Source organism: Canis lupus, chromosome 11, assembly GCF_048164855.1.
Source record: "Canis lupus baileyi chromosome 11, mCanLup2.hap1, whole genome shotgun sequence".
Classification (NCBI taxonomy): domain Eukaryota; kingdom Metazoa; phylum Chordata; class Mammalia; order Carnivora; family Canidae; genus Canis; species Canis lupus.
This window is the reverse complement of record NC_132848.1, coordinates 59181450-59199948: the sequence shown is the minus strand read 5'-3', so window position 1 is coordinate 59199948 and position 18499 is coordinate 59181450. Positions and strand designations below refer to the sequence as shown.

The window sequence follows — 18499 nt, the reverse complement described above, 5'->3', positions numbered from 1 at the left end:
GCAACTGGGTGGTTCAATCAGTTAAGCATCTGCCTTTGGCTCAGGTCATGATCCCAGAGTCCCAAGATTGAGCCCTGTCCCAGGCTCCCTGCTCTGTTGAGACCCTGCTTCTCCCCTCCCCCTGCTCGTGCATTCTCTCTCTCTCTCTCTCTGTTTCTCTCTCTCAAATAAATAAAATATTGTAAAAAAGAAAAGAAAAAGAAATAGGACTCTGTTAAACTCCATGATCCATTGCTTTTGGGTGGAACTCCACGTGCCTTGGACTAAAGAAATGCATACAGTCTACCTGATAACATACATAACCAGTCCCATTAGTCCAGTCAGGAAAACAGAAACCAGTGTACATAGTTCAAACAGAGAGGGATTTAGTTCTGGAAAATGGTTACAAAGGTGCTGGGAGGGCTGGAAGAGAAGGGGAGAGAAAAGAAGGAATGTGAACCCAGAGATGAGCGAGCTGCCGCCACCCCTCAGGCTGCATTTGCTGCCAGGAGGTCGCCGTGTGCCAGGGTAGAGCCCCACCTCCCCAGAAGGGGCACCATGCGGCCGGTGCGGGCCTGCTGCCCAGACCCTTCTACCCCTGGTACCGGGCTACGATGGCTTCCTCTTCTCTCCCACCAGTGACTTCCGTTGGCCGACCTGACTGGAAGCCAGTTGGTAAAGGATTTGAGGAATGGAGTTATAGGCTTCCAGCCCCTGCAATTATAAACTACAGAAGGGAGAATGTGGCATTGTGCCAACAGAAAAAAACAACACCTGGCACAATAACAGCATTTAGGTAGACGCTAATCGTTTTTAATCATTTATGTTTGGTGGAAAATTACTTTTGAACGGACTGGGTAAGTGTAAAGGACTAATCACTTTCCGATTATTTCCTGAGAAATCTTGCTGTTGAGGCTCATTAAGGTGGCGGTAGCACAAGACAGTTGGGGAGCCAAGGATGGTTGAGAAAGGGAAGAACGGACAGGACGGAACAGGTCCAGGGGCAGACATCTGGATAATTAATTTGAGAGGCCAGCATGCATTTTGAAAAAGACTCCATCTTTCCAATTAGAAAACATTCTGCCTCTAAAATTGAGGATTGAGTTAGAAGAACAACAAAAGCCTTTTCTTTTGTCTGAGTACCAAGAGCCAGTGGGTTTCATAAGAAGAAAAAAAAATCTAGCTCGCTAATTATATGTAAAGTCTCCTTTTTAATAGAACAAAATGAGTCACCAAAAATACAAAAGCTACATAAATTAGCATCCTTCCATGTTTTTAGATGACTAAATGAAACAGCATAATAAAATTATGTCCCAAAATTAGCTTCCTTTCATATTCCACCAGGGCATATCCACTAGCACTTGTAAAAAGCTCATGTTACCATCAGTTGATACCTCATGTGGATTTTTTTAGACTTTACGTTTCCTCTACCCTCCCTCAGATTCACAAAATCCTTCCTTAGAGTTCACTGGAATTTTGTGGCTTATCTGACTCAAAAACGAGTTAATTCCTATTTTGATAGTTGCATAAAAAACATTCAGTGAGCAATGCTGAACGGGATGATATTCTGTGAGTAAGTATGTACAGATCATTTCAAAAATTGTTTTGAAAATTCTACTTTTTAGTACAGTACATTTAATGTTTAGAGTCTTGGGAACTGAAAACATTAGCCCTTAAAATGAACTTTGCTCCTTGCAAGAGTGTATAAATATGAGGATATACATCTTAAGTTAATGACCATATTTTGTGGGGTACCAATCTACAATGTTGTTCTAGAGACTACTTTTAGAATTGTGAAATGTTTTAGAATTATGAAAGTTGGGTTTCTAAAACTACTTTTTTTAAAGCTTCCACTTGCTGTCATCATGAAATACATACTATATAACCAATGAAAATTAATAGAAAAATAAAGTAAGTTTATATATATGTGCATTTAAATTTTTCACATGTGATAAAAGGAAGAATATTTCGGTCAGGTACTTTTCTTGAGTTCATGCACAATGCTCTCCCAGTTCCTATGGATCTGAAGTAGTTGTTTAATAACTAACCTTCCTAGGAAAATACTGGAAAGGTGAAAGCAGTGGATCAAGTTATATTGGCTTGTGTAATTTAAACTTTCCCCTCTCTCCTCTTTGAGATAGTAGGGTGAACATTCAAGACACACTCCTCCTAGAGTTCTACATAGAGACCCAGAGGGGCCATTTCATAGACCACCTATACCCACTTCCATTCAGGCAGTCAGTACAGATGTGGCTATGCTGTTTGTTCAAACAATGAAACATGTCCATTCACATTGTGGTCGGTTAGAATAATGGTCCCCAAAAGTGTCCACTCCCACCACCTCCAGAACTTGTGAAAGTGTTACTTAACATGACAAAAAGGACTTTGCAGATGTGATTAAGAATCTTGAAATAGGATTATTCTAGATTATCCAGTGAGCTCAATCTAATCACATGGATCTTTACAAGTGAACTTTTTTCCCATCTGAGATCAGAGAAAGGTGAGACTATGGAAGAGGGAGATGCAATGTTTTGCTTTGGAGGAAGAGGCTTTGAAGATGGAGGAAGAGGGCCACAAGTCAAGGAATGTGGGCAGCCTCCAAAAGTCGAAAAAAAGGCAAGGAAACAGAGTCTCCCTTAGAGCCTCTGGAAAGGAATAGAGTTGTGTTGATGCCTTGATTTCAGGTCAGTGAGACATTAACCTGATTGCTGACCTACAAAACTATAAGATAACAAATTTGTGTTGTTTGAAGCCGCTAGATTTGTGGCAATTTTTTTATTGCAGCAATAGAAAACCTATTATGCATAAAGCCACTGCTCTAAACCCACTTCCTGCCTTGACCTTCCTGCTCTTCCCTTGGGACTCTCAATCCAGGAACAAAAGGTGACAACTCTGGCATAGCGGAGTTCCCTGGAGGCCTGTTCTGACACCACATCCAGCTTTTAGTTCTGACTGGGCTATGCCCAACCAAGCTTATTCAGTTGTGAAATATTTTGACCATAACTTTTAATACAGGGACCTATATCAGTTGACTTTCAAACTTTTTTGACCCTAACCCACTACCTACAGTAAGATATACATTTTGATGTCAACCTAGTACATACACAACTCCCCCACACACATATTACTCAAACCAATGTTTCATGAAACAGCGCATATCTTTACTACATGCATTGCACATGGTATTTTCAGTTCTATTCTCTTCCTCTTTTTCTTTCTTTCTTTCTTTTTCTTTTTTTTTTTTTTTTTTTTTTTTTTTTTGAGAGAGAGAGAGAGAGAGAGTATCCTGGAGAGGCAAGGGAAGGGGGAGGGGGATATTCCTTTTTTTTTTTTTTAAAGATTTTATTTATTTATTCATGAGAGACATAGAGAGAGAGGCAGAGACATAAGCAGAGGGAGAAGCAGGCTCCCTCTGGGGAGCCTGATGTGGGACTTGATCCCAGGACCCTGAGATCATGACCTGAGTGAAAGGCAGCTTCTGAACAACTGAGCCACCCTGGTGCCCTGGGAGAGAATGTTAAGTAGGCTCCATGCTCAGCTCAGAGTGCAAGGCGAGGCTCCATCTCAGGACTCTGAGATCAGGCCCTGAGGCCCTGAGCTGAAATCAAAAGTGGGATACTTACCAACTGAGCCACCCACATGCCTCTATTCTCTACGGCTTTCTAATGTAAATTGCAACCCACTCAACTGATTTCATGATTCATTAGGTTGCAACCCTCAACTGACAAACACTGACCTAGATCATGATAACTCTATGTTCAAGATGTAGATTTTCTGCTGGAGAATGTATTCTGTTTTATTTGAAAGTAAGCATAAACATTTGTTTAGAATTTAAATCATTCCTAAATGTGAACTTAATTTATTAAATGTCATTTATTAATGTACCAAAAACATATTAGTTTTCTCAAGGTGAACATCAAACGTGATAGTTTATTATTAAGCCTAATAAAGAGAGAAGGACCACAACAGGGAGGGGATACATTCTAGAAACATATATTTAGTGTTCTGCTTTTCTATTACTGTTTGTTCATTTCTGCTTTTAATTTTAATATGTCCCGTTTTCTTGCTTTTATGATATTACCCACTTCCTTTTCTAGATTTTTTTAGGTTAATTTGTTGCATTTCTCTCCTTTTTTTTTCCCTTATGGCTATTTATAGCTGCAGCATTATTTCAAACACTTATAGTTTGCATCAGTATCCCTTAATTTAGAGGTCCTGGAGGAGTTTACACATGCATTTAAAATTATATTTGTTATAATTCAACTAGCTTTTCTAGGTGTTGGTAGCAAAAGGGTTTGAAGATTGTGATATATTCGTTAGCCTAGTGAAAACTAGGCTATGAACAAGCAACCACCCAACTCCCGGTGGCTTACGACGACAAAGGTTTATTCAATCACTGCACATGTTGACTACAGCTCTGTTCTGGGATCTTCATTCCAGGATGTAGACTGAAGAAGCAGCCTCTATATGAGACACACTGGCTCATGACTAAGCAAGCGTAGTAGAATGTTTCTTAAAGCTTCTGCTCAGGTCGGGGGGTATATGTCACTTCCACATGTATTCCATGGACAAAGCAAGTCAAAAGGCTAAACTTGACGGCTATTCAGCATGAACATAAGCCATTTCATAGGGGATATGGAGGAACAATGGTATAATCTACCCCTATGTTCTCTCCTAGAATGCTGCAACCAGAAGGGTTTATCCTTGTATCTCTGTCAATTCAAAACTCTATTTTATTGTTGGATTATATCTGAGGCTTGCCATTATAGCATTTATGCTTCCCTTTTTAATGTATCTTTAATCACGCTATAATGCTCTTTGTCTCCCTTAATGCTTTTTGCTATAAAATCAGTTGTGCTGATCATGTTTTTATAGGCCACACATGGCTGTGGCTACCATGGCTTGTAATAACATTAGGAAAACAGTGTTTTTCTAGCTTAGCCTACACTCACAGCAATGTAAAACCTCATCTCTCTCTTAAAATCCACCAGGCACTGCATGTGCTCCTGCAAGGAGTCCAGGGGTGCCCAGGAGGATCCTTCTTGGTACCTGTGCAGCCTTTGTAGCCTGCTGAGAAGAGAGCAGTGTTCCCTGCCACCTCCAGATGTCTACAGAGCAGAGCTGCTTTGCACAACTCACACCTTCAGAGGCTCCAGGGATTTCACTCTTTTCTAAATTAATAGCCATCTTTCCCCAGAGCTTTGGCTCAAGTTTCTAGTTGCTGGGACACCACTGTATAGAGAATAGTATGATTAATACTCAAAATTACTCTGACAGCCAAATCTTATATTTCAATAAAGCTTCTCTCTCCCTCTCTGCCCCCCCTCTCCTCCCCTCCCCTTTCCTCTCTCTCTGCCTTGCCTTTCCCTTCTCTCCCACCCCCATTCCCCTCCTCCTCTACTGGAGGCTCTTCTGCTGTGGATGCTTATATATCCCCTAATAACCAACTCCACCCTGAAATCTGTGAAACTGATAAAATTTAAACATCAGGTTTTTATTAGGCTTGTACAGGCGCTACGAATTGTAGGCCATTCCCCTTGCTTTCTTAAAATTTTCTTATTTTAAAACATTTTATCTCAATAATCACAGACACAGGGGGAAAAGCAGTAATATGATAGGGCTTATAATGGAAACGATTGTCTACTGCCCCATCCTCTCCCACCCCTAATTCAGTTTCCCAAAAGGAATCACTTTTAATTGTTTCTGTTTCAAGGCTTCTTGGAGGCTACTTCCCTAGTTCTAAATAAGGGGCTTTTATTGCCATGTCTTGATTTATTGGTAAATCATTACATGAGATGAGAAGATTAATTCCCCTATAAAAGTTGGCATTTATATTGTCTCTAGTAACCGTATTTAAGTTTTCCCTGTTTGGTTCATAGGCTGCTTCTAAAAATTGAAAACTACTACTAATAATAACATAACAATGTAAATATTGTAACTACATAAATATTGTTAATAGAAATATTAGACACTAAGATTTCATTTTCCTCTCCACAGGGGCCGTTAGAGGTCATGTAAAAAAGACTGTTCAAATTTAAGATTGGAGTTTTACTTGGCTGGTTTGATTTTATATTTCCATCTCTTTTCACTTAGGCTGAAAATCTTGGTTCCAACGATAATAACATAACAATCGGTACTTAGAGCTCTATATTACCCTCTTTTCTCCAAAAGTTTATTTTCAAAAATGTCAAACCTACAGAAAAAAGTTGAAAAAATTAGTACAATGAATGTCTGTACATCTTTTATTTAGATTCATAAATGGTTAAAAAATTTTGCCACATTTGCTTTCTCTTTTGTTTTTGCTGAGTCATTTGGAAGCACATTGCAGACAGCATGACAATTCACCACTTGCGTGTTTCTCCTACAACAAGGACATTTTCTTACAAAACCACAATCCCATATCAGACCCAAGGAATTTAATATTAACATACTGCGACATGACCCATATCCAAATTTCCCCAGTTATCCTCTAAAATAGCTTTTTTTTTTTTTTTTGGCTTTTTTCTATCCAGAATTCAATCAAAGCTCTTTCATTATATATATATCAGAAATATCTCTTTAGTTTACTTTGTTGTTCCTTGCTTTTTTTGGAGGCAAGGGTGGGGAGGCCTTTCAGGACATTTTTTGCAGAGTCCATGCAATTGCTTTGTAGAATACCCTACATTCTGAATTGAGCTAAGTCCTTCAACATGATTAGATTCTTAAGATTAAACATTTTTTATAAGAATATCATAGTAGAAGTGTTCACTTCCCATTGCATCACATCAAAAGACATATAATGCCAGTTCATCTCATTGGTGATAATGCTAATGATCATCTTCTTCAGATGGTATCCGCTAGTATTTCTCCAGTGCTAAGGTATCCTTCCCCTTTGTAATCAATAGTCTATGGGGTGATTCTTCGAGACCATGTAAATATCCTGTTCCCTAATAACCTCTGACTTGGTGGTTTTAGTATCCCCTGATGACCCTCACTTGAATCCATTACATTGAGGATTTCTTTATTTATTTATAAAGATTTTATTTACTCATTTGAGAGAGCATGAATTGAGGGCAGGGGCAGAGCGAGAAGAAGGAGCAGACTCACCACTAAGCAGTGAGCATGATGTGTCTTCAATTTTAGGACTCTGAGATCATAACCTGAGCTGATGGCAGACACTTAACCAACTGAGCTACTCAGGCATCCCCACAGTAAGGTTTTAAAATAATAATTTTTAAAATCATTCTTTTGTAATGACTGCATAGCATACCAGCCTTTAAAATTGTATCATAAACTTATTTATTAAGCCCCCTATTGATGGATATTTAGGTTGTTTCCAGTATTTTGCTTTTACAAACAATGCTGCAAAGGACACCCTTATATCTTTATGCAAACGTGCAACTATAATTGTTTAGATTAATTCCAGGAAGAAAAATTGCTGGGTCAAAGGCATTTAACATTTTGATAGATAAAAATGCAATGTTCTCCCCTCTCCAACACTACTACCACCAGGAGAAAGGATACAGATCTATATTCCCACTATCAGTGCATAAGACTGCCTATTTTCCCAAATCCCTAATTTTTTGACTTTATATTTTTGCTTTATATGTACTACCATTTCTTATTTTCCCAGCTCACTCTCCCTATACCTTGAGTCCCACAATTCTTCTACTCCTGAAACCTACAGGTCATTAGCATCTTTTCATCTCTGTCTTCTGTACTTCCTCAGTTTATATTCCATGCTTCATTATCATTACTCGTTTGCATACTCTCTTACTCCTCTCTCCCTTCGCTGTACTTCATGGCCAGACCCCTACCCCAGTGAAAGCCAACCCTCTTCCCAGGCCCCACACATCAGCTAGATGTGACTAGAGAAAACCCACCACACAGAAGATACTCACTGTAAATTCATGGCCTCAACTTCAAACGGGCCCTTAGTAAAGTCCCAGTACCTTCTCCAGCCCATTTCTCTCCACCTTTCCTAGAGGACTGTTTCATTTCTTTCCTCTCTCTTCAACCTCCAGCATCTCCTGAGCCCTCGGTTGATGATTTTGCTTCCTGCCTCACGGAGAAGAGAACTTGTACAGCTACCACCACAGCTACTGGCCTGCCAGCATCCATGCCCATATTTTCTGCCTTGTCTCCTGTAACAATAAATATAACATTGGTTCTCCTTTCTTAGGTCCCTACCTGTGGTTGTTCAGTACATTCCACATACTCCAGGTTCTTGATCTGGTGATTGTTCTTTCCCTCTCCTGCATCATTGATGTTTCCTCCCTACTGAATCACTTCCATTAGTATCTGACATACTGTAGTATCTTCCATTTCTGGAAAAATATCATCTATTGACTCCACATCTTTTCCAGCCAGTGTCCCACTTCACATTATTGTAGTGAATACTATTGTGCTCCATGAAGAGGCCTTCTCATGGTATAGGGAGAGTCAGCCAAAATACCTATACCGTTAAGGTATAGGGAGAGTGAGCCAAAATTCCTATTCCCCAGCTGCTGGGAATGTCAACCGCCATTATTAGCTCACAACCACATCTTTCACTAGGAACACCTCTTGGCTGCAAAGAACTGCGTCTCCTAAAGTTCTAGCCCCTCCTACGAGGCAGCCCATCGGTGACTGGCTGAGGCAGAAATATAAAACCTGGCCAACCCTGGCCTCAATTTGGGACAACTCTGAAGAGTCATCCTTGGTCCAGAACTCCCCATAGATTGCCTGCGGCTTCAGCTGAAACATCACTGGCTCAGTTTCTCCACTATCTAGTTTTACCTTCCTCACTTCCCCAGAGGTCTCTCTCCAATAAACTGCATGCAGCTTTCCACGTGGGAATCTGCTATGTAGGGAACTCATCGTAAAACAATGTTCTACCAGAGATGGTACTATCCTCCAGTAGTTTTGACATTTACAACATAATTATAGAGTATTTATTTGTTTAAAAAGCCAGGTCATTTGTTCTGTAGAATATTCCATATTTTGGATTTGACTGATTGTGTCCCTGTGTGTATTCTTATTTCTGATACTTTCTGTAAACTGGTAGTCATACTAGAGTATAACTAGTCTGGTAGTTCTATGCTAGATTAATTAGATTCACCTCCACCCATTTAAACCTGTTATTCTGAAACTCTTTTTTACTTTATTTTTCTATGCTGTGAAATTTAAATATTGATTATCTGATGCTAAGAAGAGATAAAATCAAAGCTCCCCATGATCAGGAGGGATGATTTATTATTGCATTTCTTTCCCCCAGCCTCCAAGCCCCATCCACACACACCCACACACAGCCTTGATATATGCAACCAAAAAGCCTTCCAAGTTCTTAATGGAAACTGGGAACAAATAACTAGAGAATGTGTTCACCTAGCTTTACAGCCTTAAACACTAAACACCTTCCTCCCAAAGCAGAGTATGATTATCTTGTTCTCATCAAGGAAGGGAACCAAAGAAGGGATTATTTGCATATAGAATTCCATGTTGTTACTAATTTTAAAAGCCATCCTGGCTTTCTTCTGTCAAATGGTTTGATTGTGGATCACATTCTTTCATCGACAGCTGGTGTATTCTAAGTCAATTAATCAACATGCATTTATCAAGCACCTGCTGTGTGATCAACGTCATTCTTGGAGAATTCATGCTGATTAAATTCTCTGTAAAACAATTAGGAAGCTGTATCTTATTTCTGCTCTGCCCTCATCCCCACCCCCAATTCACACAAATGCATTCCAAAATCAAATAGATGCTCTTTTTGTAACAATTTACTGTTTTGAATTATCTACACCCTGCTCCATTCTGTTGGGAGTTGATGACACTCTGGACAATTATGATTTTTCTAAGGTATTAAAAGCACTTTTGCATAAATGTATACCCTTTTGTGTAATTACGTTCTCTTATGTATTTCCTTTTAAAGAAATTTGTGAAGGGTTTTTGTTCATTTAAATTTTTTTTTTTTATTAATGTCATTACAAGCAACAGAAACCAGCTAGAGCTGGCTCAAGAGAAAATAAAAACTTATTGAAAATCTATTAGGCTCTCTCATGGAATCCAAGAAGAACTGAACTACCAAACAGGCCTCTGGAAAGGCAGAAGACAAGGAAGCTCTGGGGACCCTGACAACAGCTGCTCACAAACCTCCTCTTTGGAAATCTGCCATTAACATGACTCAGAGCCAAACGTCTCTGATCTCTGTATCCTCGTTCAAAATTCAAATTCCTGGGTGGGAGAATCTGATTGGCTGAGCTGTGATCAGAAGGCTGCTGCTGCTCCAATCCAGGATGGCCAGGAGAGGGGGTTGCATGCTCTGTATGTGCACTAATGCAGAAGCCACGAGCCACATGTGGCTATGGAACACTTGAAATGTGGCTAGTGCACTGAGGAAATGAATTTTTCATTTTATTTGTTATTGGTTTAAATTTTGAAACTGAAGCAATGTAAAATATATTCCCATTACCTACAACTTCGTTATTTGGGTAGAACTACATCTCACTTTAATTGTTAAAACTTACCATCTGAATTGAGGTGTGCTGCCAGTGGAAAATACTCATCAGATTTTGAGACACTGGCAAAATAATTAAAGTTAAAATAAGAAAGAATTTAAAATAACCCATTAATGATTGTATTTATTTTTATTACATGTTGAAATTATAATACTTTGGATATCTTGGGTTAAATAAAATACTAAAATTATCAACTATTCTTTCTACTTTAAAAAAATATTACTACTGGAGGATTTTAAGCTACATATGTGGTGCACATTATGTTTCTCCTGGACAGCATTCCTCTGTATAGGTATGAAGGATCCATTTCTGAGGACCAGGGGCAGTTCCAAGATACTGAACAAAAATTCTCAGCAGAACAGACATTTTCAAAGGGGTCATCTACATAGTACAGAATAACAGATACAGAGATTTCTGGGATAATCTGATGTACTTAATCAATAACATCTCTTTAGCACTGTTTGGCTACTTCATTGTAATATTCACTATATCATTAAAGAATATTGAAAGCTGATATCTCAGACTGTAATGTTTGATGCTACATATTTCTATCCAACCAATATTTCTTGACAAAGCCCCCGTTCTCATGAGCTGAAAATCTGGTAGGGGGGAGAGAGACAATAAGCAGGTAAACAAAGACATAATGCTGTGATATTAATAGATGCTGGGGAGCGGGGGAGGTAAGGAGACAGAATGACAGGGAATGCTCTTTAACCAGATGATTAGGGCAGACCTCCCTGATCATTGACATTGAAGTAGAGTGTAGAATAAAGGGGAAAGGGTGAGTCATATGACTCTCAGAAAAAGCAGTCCTCCAGGCAAGTGGAATTAGTTCAGCATGTTTCAGGATCCATAGGGAAGCTTCTGAGGCTGAAGAACAGAGAGAGAGGGGAACAAGGTGGAAAGTGAAATGAGAACAGGTAGCCTGGAGCCAGATCATTCAAGGCCCTCAAGACAAGTGAGTGGAAGCTCTTACAGTGCTGAGAATTGCATTTACTTTTCCTTCCATCCACAAATCATACAGATAAAGCCTGAAATTTTATGACACAGTTTTTTCTAAGGATTTTTATTCTTGTGGTTTTTATCAAAAATTATCAACTCTTACTTTATTTCCTCACCATTTGTCTTATGAAAAATAATTTTGAAAAAATAAAAATCTATGAAAAATATTATTGAAAAAATTAAGTCCAGAGCTGCTTATCTCCCAAATTAATTTGAATCTTGAAAAACTTCTATGTCCTTTGTTTGAATAAAATGTTTGTACAATTGATTCATAGAACAAAATTATTAACCTTAGGGAATGAATTTTACCCATGATAGAAGTCTTTGTAGTGACTAAGAATACTTTCCAAACTTCTTGAACAGAGCTTTAGAAAAACAATTCACTGTTTGCTTAATGCCATAAGCATTTAGCCATAGAACCTAAAGGCAACCCTAAAGGAGATATGAATGCAGAGACATATAAATCCCTAAAGCTTGCTAAACATATGCATGAATAATCTATATACAAGAAGTATATATACATATAATAACTTCTGATTACACATACTAACTACCATTTTTAAAACACTTACTATATATATGTCATTCACCTGTGACAATCTGTACTAGTTTGCTAGGGCTAGCAATACACACAGACTGGATTATTTAAACTGAAATTAATTTTCTCTCATTTCAGGAGGCTGGAAGTCCAAGATCAAGATGTCAGCAGTTATGGTTTCCTCTGAGCCCTCTCTCCTTGCCTTGCAAATGACAGCCTTCTTGCTATGTCCTTGTGTGGTCTTTCCTCTGTGTATGCTCAGCCCTATGTCTCTCTGCAGGTACAAATTTCTTATAACAACAGATTGGATTTGGCCCCACCCCAAAGACCTCACTTCAACTACTTTTAAAGACCCCATCTCCAAATACAATCACATTCTGAGTTACTGGGGATAGGGCTTCAGCAAATGAATTGGAGGCAGAGGGAAAGAAACAACGCAGTCTGTAACACTGCCACTTACCAATGTAGATAAAATATTGGATAAGATGCTATTCCTGAAAGAGGTGACAATGTGGAAAGTGCTATCATAGAAGTATGTAAAATTGGTTACATATCTTAGAAGTACAGAAGAAACAGGGCAAATTCTTTAATGGGGGCTGGAAGCAATCAGAAGATTTCACAGAGGAGGTTTCATTTGAAGTGGCTTCAGAGGACAATTAGGCATTGTATACTTTGTGCCAGCACCCATGGCAACTGTGCCTAAATTATACGTTGCCCATTAACCATTCAATGTATTATAATGAGAAATGAGTAAGAAGCAGTAAGGTGCTATGTAAATATTCAGTTTTTCTTTCTTTTATAAATTAGTTAGACAAATTAATATATTCCCTATTCCTCCAGAAAACAAATTGCTAAATGAAAACCTGAATACATAATACCTTCATTTGCCTTCTTTACTTACAAGCTAATGTTTGGCAAAATATTTTGTTGTTACCCATTGCTTTTCTCACTTGTCTTTGCTTTCTTTGGGTTTTACAAAATAATTTAAATAAGTCTTAAATCTTTTTTTCTGGGATGAAGAAAGAGAGAGATTCCACAGGAATTTCTCATGTGATTGCTGTGATTGATCGCAACACCTGAAAATAACTACTGATTGTGGCAGGTACTTGATGGAATATATACTTAGCAAAATTCTATATTTCTGTTGGGTTAGAAAAGTTCTCAAATTGACTTCAAGTTGAATTCTTCACAACTCTTTTGTTATAATATTTACAGAATTGTTCTCTTAAAATGAAAGACACATGCAAATTTTTAAAAAGTACTTTTTTCAAGATAGCTTCTATAGATCTGAAAAGATCTTTGTGTAAAATTGCATAGTCACTTTAACTTTCCTCCAAATTATTCCACATCTTTCTCCTGGAGAGAACTTTCTTTTCCTGGAGAGAACTTTTGGATTTTGTTGACAAGTACTCTTCCCCCAGAGAAGCTGGTTGGACAAAAATTTATTTCTGTGGTCTTTTGTGGTTTCTGTGGCTTAGACTATGATGATTGGATCTGATCTGTAATGTATTCAGGAATTATATTCCCACTACCTTTATAGCATGTCACTGGAATAAAATCCCAACTCTACTAATGCCATTAGGAATAATGAAAGTGTTTTCTACTAAGTTAGAATGTTTTAGTTTTCTTATACTTTTCTCAACTCTTATTGCTGTGAAAACTACATCCTGAAGTGAATGTATGAAACTATATATAGCTAAAATATGCCAAACAAATAATAGAGACTCTTCCCCAGAAGAGCTCATAATCACAGAACAAGTGGCATCTTGACAACTTGTGTTGTTTTTGCTGATGAATATTTTATCTTAAATATTAAAATGCCACGTTCCTCATAATTGTCATAGCTTAACTAGAAATGACTTGAAAAATAGCTTGTTTTAAAACTTAGCAGATTAAATGCAATGTGCTATTCTGGATTGGATCCTGGAATAAAAAGGAACATTAGTAGAAAACTGGTGAAATCCATGTACGGCCTGGAGTTTATTTAATAGTACTGTACTCGGGTTAATTTCCTAGTTCTGACAAACGCACCCTGGCTAGGTAAGATGCCAACATTATGTGACATTGGATGAAAGACCTACAGGGACTCTCTATGATATCTTTGTGACTTTTCTGTAAATCTAAAATTGATCTGAAATAAAAAAGAGAATTCTTTTAACTCAAAAAAGAAATCAGCAGATTGTTGAAAGTTTATTCTCCAGTCTATCTATGCATTGGAGGAGCAGACCCACAAGTCCAGGGATCCAGATTGGATTAGAGATTATGGGGAAAAACAAGACAGAGAACCAAGACACAAAACCAAAAGGGCTGGAACTGAAAGAGCTTCTGAGTGAGGATGTTCAAAGCTAACAGAAAGCTCTTGACTGGAGAAGAAATCCTTTAGGTTATCAATATAGGTAGCCACTAAATGCTAAGATAAACCTAGAAGCAAGATTTTAGTAACAGAATATTTTCTAAAAACAAACCCTCCTATGTAGATGAGACTGATGGATGGAGCACTAACTGATGCACCTTTTAAAAGTACTTTTGAAATTTAGACTGTGGGGCGCCTGGGTGGCTCAGTCAGTTAAGCATCTATCTGGGTCAGGTCGTGATCTCAGGGTCCTGGGATCAAGCCCGATGTCAGGCTCCCTGCCCAGTGGGGAGGCTGCTTCTCCCTCTCCCTCTGCCCCTCCCTCTGTTTGTGCTTGTGTGCTCTTTCTCTCATTCACATGTTCTCTCTCTCTCTCAAATAAATAAAATCTTAAAAAAAAAAAAGAAATTTAGACTGTACCTGTCAAACATGTGAAAGCTGTTGGTTGTTGAAAGCTAAGGAAGTCGCTGAATATTTACAGAATCAGCTCTTGCATTTCTGATGTTGTGAAATGGGGTGACAAAGTCTTCTGTTATTTTCCTTGTTCCCTGGTTCTGGCTCTTTCTCATTCTGTTTGAGATCACCTTGCAATTTTTAAGCATGAGGGTGTGATCCTAAGAATCTTTTCTACTCATACATTTTCAGTTTTAAATTTGCTAATTTTTACATGAAGTGCTAAATTTCTTTAAAAATAAAGGTAAAACGGTAGCTCATATTTGACCTCAGCATGGATTCCTACTCCTCTTCCCTTTCTCCAGGAAGCCCTGTGCAATTGGAGGTGGGCACATGACCCAGGCCCAATCAAACATGGTACCCTATTTCTCTGGATGTACTGACAAGCCAGGGTGATGCAAACGTGGAGGAGCTAGGAAGAACCCCGCTGAGCTAAGAAGAAGGGACAAGCTTGAATCCAATCTCACCTTTCTGAAAGTACAAAGGCCCCTTCTGCTTCTAGCTTGCATTCCAGGACCACTGAGGGTCAAATAATAATTTTTCTTGCTGATTTGAAAAAGTTGAATCCTGTGTCTCAGTCTAAAATTGATACAAAGGAGTGAGGCAGGAAACACCAGATAACTCGGTAAAAATTAGTGAACCTTGTTTCCCTTGCCCCTTTCTCTTATACAACTGTGCTCTTCCCTGCCAAGTATAATTAGAAATCATGCCTGTGGCAGAACAGCCCTTACTGGGCTGCAGCCTAGGGGCAGGTTAACCATCATGGAAGACAATAAAGTGAGAGCCTATAGGGTGGGCAAAGCTGAGATCTGTTGCTAAGAGAATGAAATAATGAGGAAAGGCTAACATTTCTGTTATTGGTGCTTAGTTATGAAATCTCCACGTACAAAATTGGAGAAAAGCCAGCTGAGACCTGAAGAGGATTGTATTACCAGAAAAATCCAACTTGGAAACAAAGCTCTTGACTGTTCAAAGCCTAAAGCAATACCCAGGCTCCATAATGAGACCAACAAGAAGCTGGGGGCTGAGGTGGTGCCATCCTAGAATATGATGGGAAATGGAGACTTGTTTCCCACATGTATAGACCTAGGGGCAGCAAGACTGAATCACTAAAGAACTTACTTCACTGCAAGGGAAGCAATTGGGCTGCTATTTGCATTTCAGGTCCAGGAGGACCCCCATTTCCATCTGACTAGGAGGAAAGCATATGGGCCAGAGATACTAGACTTTAAGACAAGGTAGTTACTGGATGAGACCTTATGCTGTCTTGTTTGAAGATGAACGGTACATGAGGGTTATTACATTAAATTCAGTATAGGACATTTTTGGAATTTGCTTTTCAGAAAGGCAAGAGTGTGAATGATAACAGTGAACAGTGATAGTATACTGTGCTGCGCGATACTTCCCTTATTCTGGCTGGCCATCATGCTATTTCGTTCTTGTAGGACCAGATCCTCCCTTCTGGAATAGATATGGGCACAGGTCACAAGCCCATCGAATCCTGATCCTGCCTTCCTCAGACATTGTGATGAGTATAGAAGTGAGCATGTGGCCTACAGAGGCTGTGAGTCCTGCATAGGGGTCGATATGTAGACATTGGGGGAGAGAGGTCTCTTTGCACTGGGATTCCTAAAGCAGATGCTATAAGCCTAGAGCTGTGGGCAACCTAATTCTCTGGCAGTCTGGAAGAGGGAAGAAAATGAGGTCACTACACAGAGGAGGCTGAGCTGAGATTTGGGGGAAGGGTAGAAGAGAGAGACCTGATGATGTAATTTCCACCTGGGCCTGAATGAAACCAAATCCTTCCATGAACTTCTCTTTCCCTACTTCTCCCTCTCTCTTCAACTCCTTTCCCTTTTTGGCTTAAATTAATTTGAGTTGTGTTTCTGTGAATTTCAACTAAAGTAGTCTTCATGTATTTTTATTTTTCTAGATATAAAAGTAATGTGTGCTCACTGTAAAAGAAATTTGGAAGATATGGGTAAGTAGAAAGGAAAAAGAAAATTATTCCCTCATGCTTTGAGTGTAACGAGGCTAGCATTTTAGAGATTTTGCAGTATTTGAGATGCTTACTTTACATAGTTATGATCATAATAAATTTATTTTGCATCGTTATGATAATAAATAAGCGTAACCTCCTGCTTTTCTACTTAATGTTATAACATTTTCCCATGATCTTAAACCACCTTTTAAATAAAATTTTCTAGAATTGTATATATTATTAGATAATTTTGAAATATCATAACCATTTTGGACTATAATCCTAGCACTTGTTTTCAGAAATATAATTACTGGGACTAAATATTGGAACATTTAAAGGCTCATGATATGTTGTTTTGTTTTTGTTTTGGGGGGTTTTTAAAAAATGTTTTTTAATTTATTCATTTGAGAGAGCAAAAGCACGAGCAAGGAGGAGGGACAGAGGAAGAGGAAGAAGCAGACTCCATGTGGAGCAGGGAGCTTGACTTGGGTCGCAGGCACATGCTCAACCAATTGAGCAACCCACATGCCCTGGCTCATGATATGTTTTACTTTATTTATTTTTAAAGATTTTATTTATTTGGGAGAGAGAGAGAGAGCACATGAGCAAGGGCAGAGGGAGAGGAAGAGGGAAAAGCAGACTCCCCTACTAAGCAGGGAGCATGATGAGAGGCTGGAACCCAGGACTCCAGTATCATAACCCGAGCTGAAGGCAGACGCTTAACCGACTGAACCACCCAGGCGCCTCCATAATCTTTTAACCAGTGAGAAAGCATTCTTTTTTCAGGGCTGTCTCTGTCACATTGGGAAGAAACATATGAGTCTCCTCTGTCACTTGGCCACTCTGGTTAATCAGTACCCGCAGACTATTACAATGGTCCCCAAATGCCCATCCAAAATACTGTATCAGGACCACTTAAGAAATAATACCTAGGAAATCTACTTAAAATGCAGATTCTGAAATTCCACTCTCAGAGTATCTGATTCTGTGGGCCTGCAATATTTTTTAACAGTTCTATAGGCGAGGCTGAGATATCAGATTTGGACACAACACTCTGAAGCAGAGGTTCATAGAGTATGGTCCCTGGATCAAAAGCAGCAACATCACCTGGGAACTTGTTAAAAATGCAAGTTCTTGGGACCCCCACCCCAGACATATTGAGTTAGAAACTCTCAAGGTGGGGCTCAGTAATCTGTGTGTGTGCTTTTTTATTTATTTGATAGAGAGCATAGGTGGCAGTGGGCAGTGGGGGAGAGACAGAGGGGGAGGGAGAAGCAGATTCCTCTCTGAACAGGGAGTCCAACACAGGCTCCATCCCAGGACCTGAGCCGAAGGGATCATGGGATCATGACCGGAGCCGAAGTTAAACACTTATCTGACTGAGCCACCCAGGCACCCCCAAACTGTGACACTTTTAAGAGTGAAAAGTAATATAAATACTAATTAAACTGGAACAGGATGTGTAAAATGGCATGGTGACAGGCAAAAAACAAAGTATGGTGACTCTTTTTGTTTTTTAAGATTTATTTATTTGTTGGGAGAGAGGGTGAGGGGCAGAGAGAGAGAGAGAGAGAGGAAGAAATGACCTCTTCCCCATTGTGTCTCACTGACAAGACAGTAAATCAAAGGGCTCCCCTTAGGGTTTCCCTTAGACTTCCCTCTCACCTCCTTGTGTAATCAGGGGGTAAGCATGAGACATAAAAGTAGACCAACTA

The 18499-nt window shown here is 39.1% G+C and overlaps 1 long non-coding RNA gene across 3 annotated transcripts in view; it reads left to right on the top strand.

Moving 5' to 3' along the window:
- The window catches only part of LOC140600262 (uncharacterized), a 62257-nt gene that overhangs the window by 16198 nt on the left and 27560 nt on the right, over nucleotides 1-18499 (top strand). For 2 of the 3 annotated variants that reach the window (XR_012003478.1, XR_012003479.1), the window contains one exon: nucleotides 12136-14758. This is a non-coding gene — a long non-coding RNA (uncharacterized lncRNA). Of the gene's footprint in view, nucleotides 1-12135; nucleotides 14759-16736; nucleotides 16785-18499 lie in introns of those variants that run through there. The other variant, XR_012003480.1, reaches the window with a different exon arrangement.